At 43.0% G+C, this 13,643-nt stretch overlaps 1 long non-coding RNA gene across 1 annotated transcript; it reads left to right on the forward strand.

Moving 5' to 3' along the window:
- Nucleotides 1-5,641: 5,641 nt before the first annotated feature.
- LOC120717249 lies at nt 5,642-9,817 on the forward strand. Its single transcript, XR_005692138.1, has 2 exons — nt 5,642-6,551; nt 6,997-9,817. It is a non-coding gene; the product is annotated as an uncharacterized LOC120717249 (long non-coding RNA).
- The last annotated feature ends 3,826 nt before the right edge of the window (nt 9,818-13,643 follow it).

Consider the following 13,643-nt stretch of genomic DNA (forward strand, 5'->3'; position numbering starts at 1 on the left):
TTCATTTCCTCTCAGCTCACAAACACAGTCAGACAATCAACCAGAGTCAACACTGATTATAATGTCAGTGCAGAATTATTTCTGTTACTCAGTGAGTTCAGCTCTCTGACCTCGTTGCTCCAGGTTCACCACTGAAGTCTGGATTATAATCTTTGGACCGGTCACTCCTCACAGACGGACAGCTGGACCCTGCAGACTCTGCTCTGTCCTCCTCTTCCTCCATCATCATCTTCTTGTGGACTTCAGTCAGTCTGAGAGGTAAACCACAAACACTCAGTGAGTTCACATTAACAGGAGTAACTGAGTTACAGTCGCTGACCTCTGACCTGTCATGTGACCATGAAACCAGGTCATATGATCCATATCAGAGATCACAGAAACCTGATCTCACCTGCTGGCTCTGACATTTAAGACCTTCCAACAACAAAACACAAAAAGCAAGAAACTGACAGAACATTAGGAACAGCAATGAGTCTGCTACAGTCAGCTCTCTGTAAACTGCGACCTCAGTTTGAATTAAAGCTCTTTTATGGTCACTCATACCATTTAGGATGACATGAAGTTCACACATGATATCTGTGACTGTCCTAGTTTAACATGTAACGTTCATGTTGATGCAGATCTCAGCTCCGAATCAGCTCTGCTGAATTATGTAAAGTTTCTCTGACATCAGGGATCAGACGCTTCCATGAACACACCTCCATGTTTCTGTTTCTCTGACACACTGAATTCAAACAGTCTGAGGAAACAAGGATGAACTTAGAGCTCCTTCAGGCTCTGACTCACTGACATTTGCGACGAGTGGAATAATACCATACAGCTGTTACAACCGCACACATTTTTAAATCCATCACACTTTTGAGGCAGATTTTCTCCATAAAAATCACACAAAATGCTCTGAAAGGTTCATTTTATATCCTTTTAACCAAGAAACCACCAACACTCAGTGAGTTCCATTAACAGGAGGAACTGAGTTACAGTCGCTGACCTCTGACCTGCCATGTGACCTAGAAACCAGGTCATATGACCCTATCAGAGATCACAGAAAACTGATCTCACCTGCTGGCTCTGACATTTAAGACCTTCCAACAACAAAACACAAAAAGCAAGAAACTGACAGAACATTAGGAACAGCAATGAGTCTGCTACAGTCAGCTCTCTGTAAACTACGACCTCAGTTTGAATTAAAGCTCTTTTATGGTCACTCATACCATTTAGGATGACATGAAGTTCACACATGATATCTGTGACTGTCCTAGTTTAACATGTAACGTTCATGTTGATGCAGATCTCAGCTCCGAATCAGCTCTGCTGAATTATGTAAAGTTTCTCTGACATCAGGGATCAGACGCTTCCATGAACACACCTCCATGTTTCTGTTTCTCTGACACACTGAATTCAAACAGTCTGAGGAAACAAGGATGAACTTAGAGCTCCTTCAGGCTCTGACTCACTGACATTTGCGACGAGTGGAATAATACCATACAGCTGTTACAACTGGTTTTAACAGCACACGCAGCCATCACACTTTTGAGGCAGATTTTCTCCATAAAAATCACACAAAATGCTCTGAAAGGTTCGTTTTATATCCTTTTAACCAAGCTTGATTTTTTCGATCTGACCCATTAGATCACTGATTGGTCAGATCGGTCAGAGCTGCTCCGGCTCACTCAGTGGTCTGAAAGATTCCTCTGCCTCCTCATATGTGATCCCAACTCTGCTAACAAGAGTTCAAACTAAACTAAACTCCTCCCTGACATCCTGAAACATGAGCCAGAGCTTTAACTCCTGGATGTAACCCTGACATTGTCCCTGCTGCTGCTCTGAGATCCAGAATCTCTTTCTTTCTTTTCTCCTTCAGGAACATGAGGACCAGCTCATCATCGCTTTGTGTCATTTTCTTTTCACAGTCCAGTTTCTGAGGAGAAATTTTCCATAAAAACATGCTGTTTCTAGCTTACATGGTCATTTCGGATCCGTAAAATTCAGAATTTCGTGTCGTTTTCACGCAACGTGTTGAATGTGTAACTTTAACTTTCGATCCGAGGCTACAGAACAAACATCCAGGACTAATGGAAAACTTTTTTTTCTCTTTCAAAATCAAAGCGACAGCAGAGCGATCAGATAAAGAAATGTCCTTACAAACCAAATATTCGCAGCACATTTCTGTTTGTGGCAGAAACATCTGTTTCACATCATGTACAGCAGCCTCACTCAGGGCCTCGTTGGTCCAGCTGTGAGTCCAGTAAAAGTTGAAGTACTAATTCAGTTCCTTTACTAAACTAAAAGTAAAAAGTACAGGTTCTGAAATATACTCAAAGTAAGAAAGTAAAACGAACTAGTTTCTACCACCTGCTTTTGTCCAAAGCTCACTGAACCTTATATTAATATAATAATTAAATATCAGTAGATGGAAATAACAGCTTTTTAATTCTGATTGTACTCAGCTTGAATCAAAGCACAGTTTCCTTGCATCCCCTGTGTACAGTGGCGGTTTTTGATACGAGCGACATGGACCGCTGCTCACAACTCGCACGATAAAACAAAATAAAAACAAATCAACAAGCACAGAAACTGAAGATATCATGATACAGACTAGTAATTTGCCCCGATGTGTTTTCTATACTCTATCAGACACATATACGTGAAAAGTGAGCGCGACGGCCCTCGGTGCACCTGGAGGCCCAGAAAGAAGAGAAACCCTAAACAAACCACATCTTTGCACTAAGGTGTCGGTCTGTTAGCTTATGTTGTGGTGATTCTCAGGTTGGGGGATGGGTGTTCATACTGGAGTGCAAAATTAAAACCAATGGAAGATGGACAAGAAAAGGTCAAAGGTCATCAGGCTCTCAGTTTAGAAAAAAGAGAAAAGAAGAGGAGGAGCAAGTGAAAGATAAATGTAAGCAGATGTGACTCGGGATGATTGCAGTTATAACAGGATAACATTCATTAGTAGGAAACCTGCTGTTTACCTTTGTTAGCCACTTGGCTATGATAGCAAACAGTAGATAGACAGTAGACACTGATGTGGCTTACTGAATCTTTTGCACTGTGTTCAGTATTAATTAGCCATTAATTAGAAGAAGAGACGTATTGTTGATTTGTCTGTTATTCTCAGTGTGTGATGAATTATAATGTTGCTGTTTGTTAGCCAATGCTATCTATCTGTGTGTATGTGTATGTGTGTACGCACACACACAGACACACATAAACTGGAAAAATTAGAATATCTTGCAAAAGTTCATTTATTTCACTAATTCAACTTAAAATAAGAAACTAATATATGACATCAACTCAGTCCATATAAAGCAAGATATTTCAAGCCTTTATTTTTTATTTTTTTATTTTTTATAATTTTTTATAGTTTTGATGATTATGGCTGATTATGAAGTTTATTAGTTCCAGCTGTTGTTTAACTGAATTTCTCTGAGGAACCAACTCGAGGGATTAATAAAGTTCTCTCTCTGTTTCCCCTCTTTAGCCTCGTTACAAACACGACAGCTAACAAGTGGATTTTCCTGTTTTAGCTCAGCCAGCAAACAAAGCAGCACCACTTCCTGCTGAAGAGACAGAGAGTGGAAGCTTTTAAATAAACTCATTGCTGCAGCAAAGAGCAGCACAACAGTGAGACAGATTTTTAGCTTCAGTCTTTTTATTCTCCACTAAGTCATCGCTTCTGTCACTAATTAGCTAACAAAAAACTAATCTATGTCTATTAGCAACCAACCAACTCAAAGAGTTCATGTTACTAACAGCTCACCTCTCTGCAGCAGACACAGGCTGGACTTTAAAATTATATGGCTCATCTTTAGACCAGTCACTCTGTAAGGACACACAGCTGGGTCCAGGTCCAGGCTGGTTCCTGTGAATAATGATGGAGCAGTGATGTGAGTGCTGAGCTGTGACATGGAGAAGAGTCATGCACAGTTAGAGATGGTCATCTCACCTCTGAGCTTTGGTCTGGCTCTCATGTTCCCCACACAGAGTGCTTTTAGAGGGAGGGACTCCCTCCTCTCTGTCCTCACACTGATCCATGCTGCTCAATTCAGCTCACACACACTTTCTACCTGCAGAGGAAACACAAATCATTCATGTGCACATCAGCTGAGAGCTGCAGAGGTCGTGTCTGATGTGTTGGACTAACATCTGAGACGCAGCTTTCATCAGTTCACTACAAAAAGTGTTACAGAGCCGAGTTCAGCCTCCTGCAGCATCTGGACTCCCCGGGAACCTACGCCAGGATCCTGTTTGTGGACTTCAGCTCTGCCTTCAACACCATCCTTCCAGACCATCTCCGAGACAAGCTTACCCAGATGAGTCTGCCTGATCCTGGTGCAGCCACAACAACCTGGTGCTGAATGCCCAGAAGACAGTGGAGATTATTGTGGACTTCAGGAAGCACACAGCTCCACTCCCCCCCATCATCCTGACTGACACCCCCATCACCTCTGTGGACTCATTCCGCTTCCTGGGTACCACCATCACCCAGGACCTGAAGTGGGAGCCCACCATCACCTCCGTCATTAAGAAAGGCCAGCAGAGGATGTAGTTCCTGAGGCAGCTGAAGAAATTCAACCTGCCAACACGGACGATGATGCAGTTCTACACTGCAATCATCGAGTCCATCCTCACCTCCTCCATCACCGTGTGGTACGCTGGAGCCACTATCAGGGACAAACAGAGACTGCAGCGTGTTGTGCGCTCTGCTGAGAAGGTGATCGGCTGCAGACTCCCATCTCTGCAGCACCTGTACACCTCCAGGACACTGCGGCGTGCAGCTCGGATCTCAGCTGACCCTTCTCACCCTGGTCACAGTCTGTTTGACCTGCTCCCCTCAGGCAGGAGGCTCCGGTCCATTCGCACCAGAACCTCTCGCCATAAGAACAGTTTCTTCCCCTCTGCTGTTGGACACATGAACAATAACCACATGACTGTCCCCACCACTAACACATGACCCTACACTGTGTTCACTGCATCATTCCATGTTTGGCACTGATCACCACCTGCACTCATGTATATATCTTGTCTACTTAGCACTCTTAATTCTTATTCTTATGTTTCTTTAAGCGTTGTCTGACAGAATGTTTTGCACTAAGCACCGCAGCAATTTCCTAATGTTGTAAACCTGCTCAACAATTGGCAATAAAACCCTTTCTGGTTCCAAATCCTCCATTACTGTAGTTCTACAAAGCAGCAGGTCCAACATGGCTGCAGACAGCAGCTTTATGTCAGTAACAATGTCCAGGACCGAGCTGACTGCTTAAGTTGGGCACACTGTGTGATCTTTGGACCATTTTGAGACCATTTTTCACTCGTGTGACTGTTTTGGGGATCGGCCCGAGTTTGCCCTTCATCGTGTGTTGTGCATCGTGTAATACACATGGGGTAATGAGATTAATTAACACCTCAGGCTCCTGATCAGCAATCACAAGAAAATCTAATCTATTTGCATCAGGGCTGTATAGTGTGAGACCCTGCATCGTGACCTACAAACTTCTAACCCCTGAGATTCAGTTATTTGAGCAGTTTGATCACAAGCCGAATAAGGCGAGTGAAAAAATCACAGTGTATACCCAGCGAGACAGTTCATACTCTGACAGCTAGCAGCATTTAGTTCTTCAGCAGTTCACCGGCAGGGACAGCTCAGCAGGTAGAGGGGTCGCCCCATGATTGGAAGGCCAGGGATTCGAATTCACTGAACGGCTACCCTGAGGTACCCTTGAGCAAGGTACCGTCCCTACACACTGCTCCCCGGGCGCCCAACGGCTGCCCACTGCTTCACTGAGTGAATGGGTTAAATGCAGAGAGGAATTACCCCACGGGGATCAATAAAGTACGCATTAGTATCTTTAATCCTTATTATCTGCTCCTCTCACCTCTGTTTACCTCTGACAACAAGAACATTTAGCCAACAGGTTATTAGCTTTGGTGAAATTATGAACAGGCATCAGTGCGGTCACCTATACTGTCCTTTCAAGGTTCTTGATTTGTCACGTGCACAGTTATACAAGCACAACACGCAGTGAAATGTATCCTGACGCGCTCCTCGACTGTGCACAAAGAGACAGAACATTAGATACATGAAGTGAATATATACAGGAGGACATTATGTGCAGTTAGCAGCATTTAGCTTTAGCGCTGAAGCAGCAGGACCAGTTCATCTGCAACAAACAGGCGTTCATTGGCTCCTAAAACAATGGTGGCTTTGCACCAAAGTCTTTTGGACTGTCCCTGATATCAGTGCTGTTATTCAACTTATTTACTGTTTCACAGGAAAACGTATTTAACATGTTAAAGAGCTAAAGCACGGCGTCACAGATGATACTGAAGCAAACAATCGGTCCAGACTGAGCTCTTCATCGTTGGTACCGTTGCTTTGTTTTTAGGCAGCAGCAGTGAAATCTGAAGAAAACAAAGTGTAAATGTTGATGAAGGTTCAACTTTGCCAGCACGTCTCCTCTGCCTGCAAACGATGGAGAGAGATGTTGGTGAAGTTTAGACCTTTGACCCACAGGAAGCTTTTTAAAGACACAACGATCAGGTTAGTGAAGGTGAGCATGACAAACTGAGCTGATCAGTCATTGTTCAGCTTTTTGTAAAACATGTAATCCGACTGATTTGTGTTTGTGTTGGATTGAAAGCAGCATTTGTGAGTCCTCAGAGGTTACACACAAACCAATGCGCACATTATAAATATTAGTTTACACTGATGGATCATGTTGAACCTATTGGTAGCATTTTGGAGGCATATTTCCCTCCATACATTTCACTGGTTACAGTTTGTTGTCCTATTAAACAAGCTGCAGATCTGAGCATTTAAAGAGTGTCGGAGTGAAAAACATCCCTGAGTGGAAACAGAATCCAACAGGAACGAGCAGCAGAGCGCTGACTGATGATGACTGCAGTAATGATGTGTTTGATTAAGTTTGAGCTGATGTTTAAAATAAATTGATAAATAATCTGTACACAGTTTGATTGGTTTGTTTTTCTAACCAGGACAGCAGAGAGACGAGGAGGAGGAGGAGAGACCAGAGGAGATGAAGAGTGCAGCAGATTGATGAGACAGTGAAGAAGAGGAAAGCGTCTGACAGAGCAGAGCCAGCTTAAAGGAGCCATTACGGCTCAATAGAAGCTCTGAGGTCACTCTGTCAACATGTCAGCACACAAGCTCACACATGACTGCTTCATCAACATGGAGCTCTGAGGGTTTATTAAAGGATCGCTGTGTGAAAGAGGCTCTGACACAGCTGACTGCAGCCTTTAGCTGTGAGCACACAGTGTCTCACATTTACATTCACTTTACTGTCAAACACAATAACTTTGAACAGCTGCTGTGGTTCCAGGGCTGAGCAGCCAGTGTTTCAGGATCCAGTGTTTCCCCTGATCAGGTCTCAGATATCTGCCTGCACTGACTGCAGGGCCCAGCTACAGGATCAGGTTCAGCTATAAATAGACTGCATGTTTTACAGGGCCTGTCAGCACTAAGGGAGAAGAGGACAAACTAAACAGGACACAAACAAACACACACAGTTTGTTTATGAAGAAGTCAGACTGTTTGATTCCAAGCGATCAATAATCTACAATCATGTGGATTTGTCTTCAAACACGAGTGATCAAAGTTTGTCCTGAAATAAGAGCTGAACATTTAGGTCCAAACATCACAGGAACAGTCAAAGTGTTCAAGGAGGAAACAAAGCAAACTTACAATTTGTTCACACAGCAACAACAAGCTCCAGCGTCTCCACCTGTCAGCTGCTCCAGCTGCTGCTCTTCTCCTGGACCTCAGACAGCAGGTGGTGCCGTCTCAGTGACTGGATGTTCTCTTCAAACTGGTGAAATCTGAACATCAGCGCGTCACAGCGGGACACGAAACATCGCTCCGAGCTGTGTTTAGGAGGACTCAGTGGTGTGACGTTCAAAGACCGCTGACTTTGATGCATTCAGGAACGTAGAGCTGTTCAGTAAATGTCACTGTTGTTCTTCTTCACTGGTCTGTGATGTCAGCACTAAAACTGCAGCTCACACTTCCAGTTACCTGCTCTCAGAGTGAGGTTAGTGCACGTGTGTCACAGTGGGACAGTCCACCCACGTGATCCTGTGACACACTCATGAATATTATACATCTGTGCTCTGCTGCAGCCTACAGCTCAGTGATGACAGAGAGCTGGCTTTAAACACACATCCAGAAATAATGTTAGCACCGAGAGCAGAGCTGAAAGCATCCGTCCAATCGCTGACGGCCCCTGAAGGAGGCTGCAAAGAGCAGAGCTCATTGGCTGTGAGCTGTTTGTGACACCAGTTTCCCTGCTTGTTTCAAACGTCTCACTGGCATCAAATTTCAAGCGTGTGTTTAAAAGCAGGAACGTTTCCAGAGTTCGATCTGTCGTCTCTGTAGGATTTTACCTTCAATATGGACGCAAGTGACTGCAAATCACTGCTGTGTCTGCTTTTCATGGACACTTTACAAACATCACAGGAGCCAGAGATTAACAACAAGTGTGATTCAGTGCAGAGAGGTCTACTAACACACAGTGAGTGAAGAAGAAACACCCAGTGCATCATGGGAATCCCCAGCAGCCTACACCTATTACATCAATCATTTGCAGTCGGGTGGTGGGCTGCACACAGGCACACACTCTGAGGTTCAGCTTCCTCCTTCACATTCTTCATATATCCATGTTGGAGAGTGTAAATACCGGGGCTGAATGCCCTTTGTACCAGAAAATACACCTCTTAACAACGCAAAGCTGCCAGCACAGGTGGTAAAAGTGCACACAGCATTTATTTACGTAGAAGCACTGATACTAGTGTTGAAAAATACTCTAATAAAAAGTAAAGGCTCTGAAATGTGCTGGAAGTAAGAAAGTAAAAAGTAGCTGATTGTAGGACAGTGGTAACCTATTGTGACTTTAACATTTATAATATAATACAATATTATTATAATTGATGGATCACCAGCATCACTAATTGAAGCACCTTAAAAATCTCCCTTCTTTCAGCTGTGATCACACACTTTGGTTTTCAGAGAAACGGCCGACAAAAGGAAAGACTTGACTGAGTGAAAAAGGATGGAGATCCAAGCTGGTGATGATCCAGTGCAGCTGGTCTCGGGGAATAAAGAAACAGCCTGATCAGCTCCTCTACAAAAACAAGGAGAGTTTCATGCTGTGCTTGAATATGTCTGTTACTTTAGTTATAAACCGCCTCTATTGGAGCTGAATGCTGTCATGTGTCTGCATCTCTACATGTATTATAGGAACATGAATGATGATAATCCACAGCAGATCTGAGCAAAGCCAAAACTCTGTTCTTTCAATGGTAGCGTGCACACATTCACTTTGTTTTCCAGTCATTTCCCACCTAACTTTTCTCAATACTAAACTTTGTATTTGGATTCTTTACATTTGAAGCCAGGTTAACTGCGACTGCTGAAGTTCCTGTATGAAGCCAACAAGTGTGAAAATCCAGAGTGAGTGTGTTTTCTTCAAAGCTCAGGTGGAACTTGGTGGACTAACATGCAAACTGAGGCTGCACTCAGGACTTTGTCACACTGGTATATGAAGAGTGGGACCAAGAGAAAGTGTGCACACACAATGGTCACTTCATGCTGGCTCTTCTCCAGCCTCTGGTGTCACTTTGTCCTCACTTGTGTTGTTATTGTCTTATTTGTTGTGATTGAGGCTCTGTGAACACAAGCAGAGGCTTTTGCTTGGGAAGTAACCGTGAGCTGGTTTTCAGAGGCTTCTCTAACATTTAATGGTGCTGAAATATGTCAAACTTTTCTCCTCGACTTTAACAGCTGAGAGCATTTTGAGCACAGCGGAGAAAAAGGTGTGCATGAAGGATTTTGATGTTTAAGTGTTGTCACTGCTGAGGATTGGTGGACGCAGATCTTTATTCACTTAGCTGCTGTTTACAGGTTCAGAGTCTTCATCAGAACAAGCTCTTCTAATTGGACTTTGCTCTTAACTGTCTTTGAAAAGCAACAAATCCAGTAAATGTAGTTTAAAGTTTGGTCTAAAAACGTGCTGTCAGCCCTGTGCTGAGAGGGCTGTGCTCATCCATCCGTCCTGTTCTAATAAAGCCACATTTCAGGAACACCTTCTTTAGATGTCTTCAGCTTTATTCATACAGCACAACTTAACACATTTAGTCTCAAAGCTCATTATATTTATATATAAGACTTTCTTGCTTTGACTGTTTTAACCTCCTTCAGTGGGTAAATGAACCAACCCATGTTAAAGTTATGTTACGGACTGGCCACTCAAATTTTCAAAGTGCTGCTAGAATGGCTAAGGCATCTTTTTTTCCAAAGTCATTCTGGCTAATGGTCACAACCCCCGTATGTTATTTCAAATGTTTAATTCTGTTGTTAATCTTTGTTCTGATATGTCTTTACCATATTCACACGTTCTTTATGAGCGTTTTCAAATTCTTTTTTTAGATAAGGTTTCATCTTTTAAGTCTTCCTCCTCGTCTGCTTCTTGTCCTGATTGTTCCTCTGAGTGTAATCCAACTTTTTTTTTATCATCAACAATATTTATTTCATTTTAAGCTTCAGTAACAGAACTAAAGGATAAATACATAAATAAATAATTCAAAAAAGTTATCCTATTCTTTCTTCGCACACCAATCCCCACACCACCACTCTGTCATCACTCCTGTTCTTCAAGTTACAGAAAGCCAGCTTGTAAAGGACCAAATACAATCATATTGATGCAATTTGTCTAATAAACCATAAGTCACTTTTTCGTAAGACGCCAACTGAGCCATTGTCTTTAGCCACTCTTCATAGGGAGGGGGGCTCTTTTTCCACCAATGTCTTAGCAGGACCCCTTTGGCCGTAGTAAGAGCCAGAATAATCCATCTTTTTGGATAACTGGAAAAATCTCCATTAGAAAGTTTACAAAATTTACATACCTTGTTGGGAGGAATAAGATCAAAATGTTCCCACACAGGGGAGGACATCCTCCTCTTCTTAGCTGGCTCCATTCTCTCCTGAGTTTCTCTCCTCACTCTCATAAACCTCCAAACTGTCTCCAAACTCTCACTAACAACTCTCCATCAAACACCCACATTTTGAATGAAGTCTGAGGGTTTATATCGCTGTCATATCTCACGGCAAAGTTCGAACCGCTTCATGAACCAGTCACGTGGTACAGCCGGGCAGCGAGGCTTCGGACGTCATCATTTTCAGCTCCTCCCATAAATGAAGCAAGCCTCGATACGCGCATCGCGGAAACGCCGCCTCCATTACTCGACACAAGCTTCGAAGCCTCGATACAGAACGTCACATCACTAGTTACAAGTTGTCAATTTAATCGTATGTCAAATAACCTAATAAAAGACTCCATAAGAACTAATGTGTTTTCTTTATTAGCCTATTTTAAATTCCTAATCCAACAATTAATCACTAACAATACAAACCAGGTACTGGAACCCCTGGTCTCCATTACATTTCCTCCCCCCTTCTCCTTAGACTACTGTACTTCAATCTTCATACATACGTGAAAGACAGTCTGCAACACAGTTAGATTTGCCTGGACGATACCGCACTGTGAAATCATAGGGTTGCAATGACAAGTACCATCTCGCAACACGCATGTTGGTCTCCTTCATCTTGTGCAGCCACTGAAGGGCACGGTAGTCTGTGTCCAGGGTGAAATGTCTGTCTAGAAGATACCTCAGTGACTCCACTGCCCACAAACCAGGTAATGGGAGCCCTGGTCTCCATTACACACCTCCTGGGCCCAGTAGCCCTTAACTTTCAGGAGAGGGTCAGCTGACCGTTCTGGCATGAAGTGATAAATCTTAGCGGTGATGCCTTTACCCAAGGGTGATTGTTACGAGTTCAAATTGGGGATGGACACAAGAGAAACACCACAATAACAACACTGGTCCGGCCGGGTTGAGTCAAACGATGATTTTAATGATCACACGTGTGGGAGATGGACACTGATGCAGACAGCCTCAGATCTCAAAATGGTGGAGCATTGCTCAAACTCTTATAGCGTCTGGTGTCTCCACCTTATCATAAAAAGCCTAAACATTCGCATGCTTTCTCTCACACGGCGCCTAAGCTACGACCTTGGCTCCCTGTTTATCTGCTCCTGCTGAGATGGGGCAGAAAACTCCAGCATGTTCTCTTCTAATCAGACAAACAAGGCGATGACTTTCTGCAAACAGTATTTCTTATAACTCAGCAGTATAATGCATCATAAAACAATATCATTCATTCACAACAAGTCAGCAGTTTAATGTAATGCAAACCAGTTTAACTAATGCAATAGTTGTCAGCTTCTTCTAATTCAGGTGAATAATGCAAACTAAAACTACATAATAATTCACAATCTTTAATTAGGGGTCTAACATGGCATAAAATAATATTATAATCTAACACTCTTTAACAGGAGATACGTTACGACTAACAGACGACTGCTGTCTACATGATGTCTTTGCAGCCCTTATGCTACATGTTACACAACTTTTCTTCATGCCAACAAGACTGAGGTGCCACATAGTCGACACATACAGCTGATTATGATGCATGTTTTACTATTGCTATGTTCACATCATCTGCTTGGCTTTATCACTGAAAGCCTGGAGATCCTCTGACGTGTGCATGGCTGATGTGAAGTATGATTAGTCCTACATGACATCAACAGCAGAGGCAATGAAAGCTTTGTTGTTAACAGGTTGTAGGTAAAGTCAAATGTCTACTTCTACACTTGTGTTGGGTAAAGTTCTTCTCACTGCAGCAGATTTATATCTGTGCTTTCACAGGGCGTGATGTGGAGCTCAGCGCTGAGGTGCAGGTCTCCTTGGAGACGGCATCCTGGCTGAAATATTATCATGCTTCCAAAATATTTCAGCTTTTATTTTGAAAGAAACAAGACTTGAAAACGAGTCCCCTTATTCCTCTTTGTCTTTGTTCTTCAGAGGAGTGTCACCTGGACAAACTCAGGGCTGTTCTAGAGCCTTTCTTATTATTTGACTCCATAGAAATAAAACTGAATCGAATCAAACAAAAACTCCCAAACAGCTAAAACACTTTGCTTTATTCTCTTTTTTAACAAATACGTTGAAGTCCATCCACAACAACACAGCTGAGATCTCCTTTGTAATCAAGTGTTTACATCCTTTGTACAGATCTGCATACAAAACAATCATTTACGTCCCACAGAAGTCTAGTTACACGTAACTATACAAGAACTGGTGAATGACAGAAACATAAGACACATGATCACAGGTGATAACAAAAAGAGAAAGAATTCATGTGTTAGTGATGTTTTCAGCCCTGATGGGTCCACACTGTGAACACAGATGAGGTCAATCTGCTGCAGCACGTAGAGCTTTACTGATCAGCAGGTTCAAAGGATTCAGCAGAGCGTAGAGTCAGAGCTAAATGCCACATCACCATAGAGTTTGTTAACAACAGCTTCTTTGCCTTGTCCCAGGGACTGAATCAGGGATACGTCATACTTACATCAACCACGTCACGGAGAGACCCCAGCCTGACACAGCAGCAGAGTGATGAAGCAGAACAGCAAACAGATGCTCAGTTGTGTTTCTCTCTGTGTGTGCGCTCACGCCCATTGTGGGTGTGAACTTTCCACGTACCTCAGCTTGTTTCTCCAACTGAG

The sequence above is a fragment of the Simochromis diagramma genome, unplaced genomic scaffold (genome assembly GCF_900408965.1).
Source record: "Simochromis diagramma unplaced genomic scaffold, fSimDia1.1 OVJJ01000500.1, whole genome shotgun sequence".
NCBI classification, from domain to species: Eukaryota; Metazoa; Chordata; class Actinopteri; order Cichliformes; family Cichlidae; genus Simochromis; species Simochromis diagramma.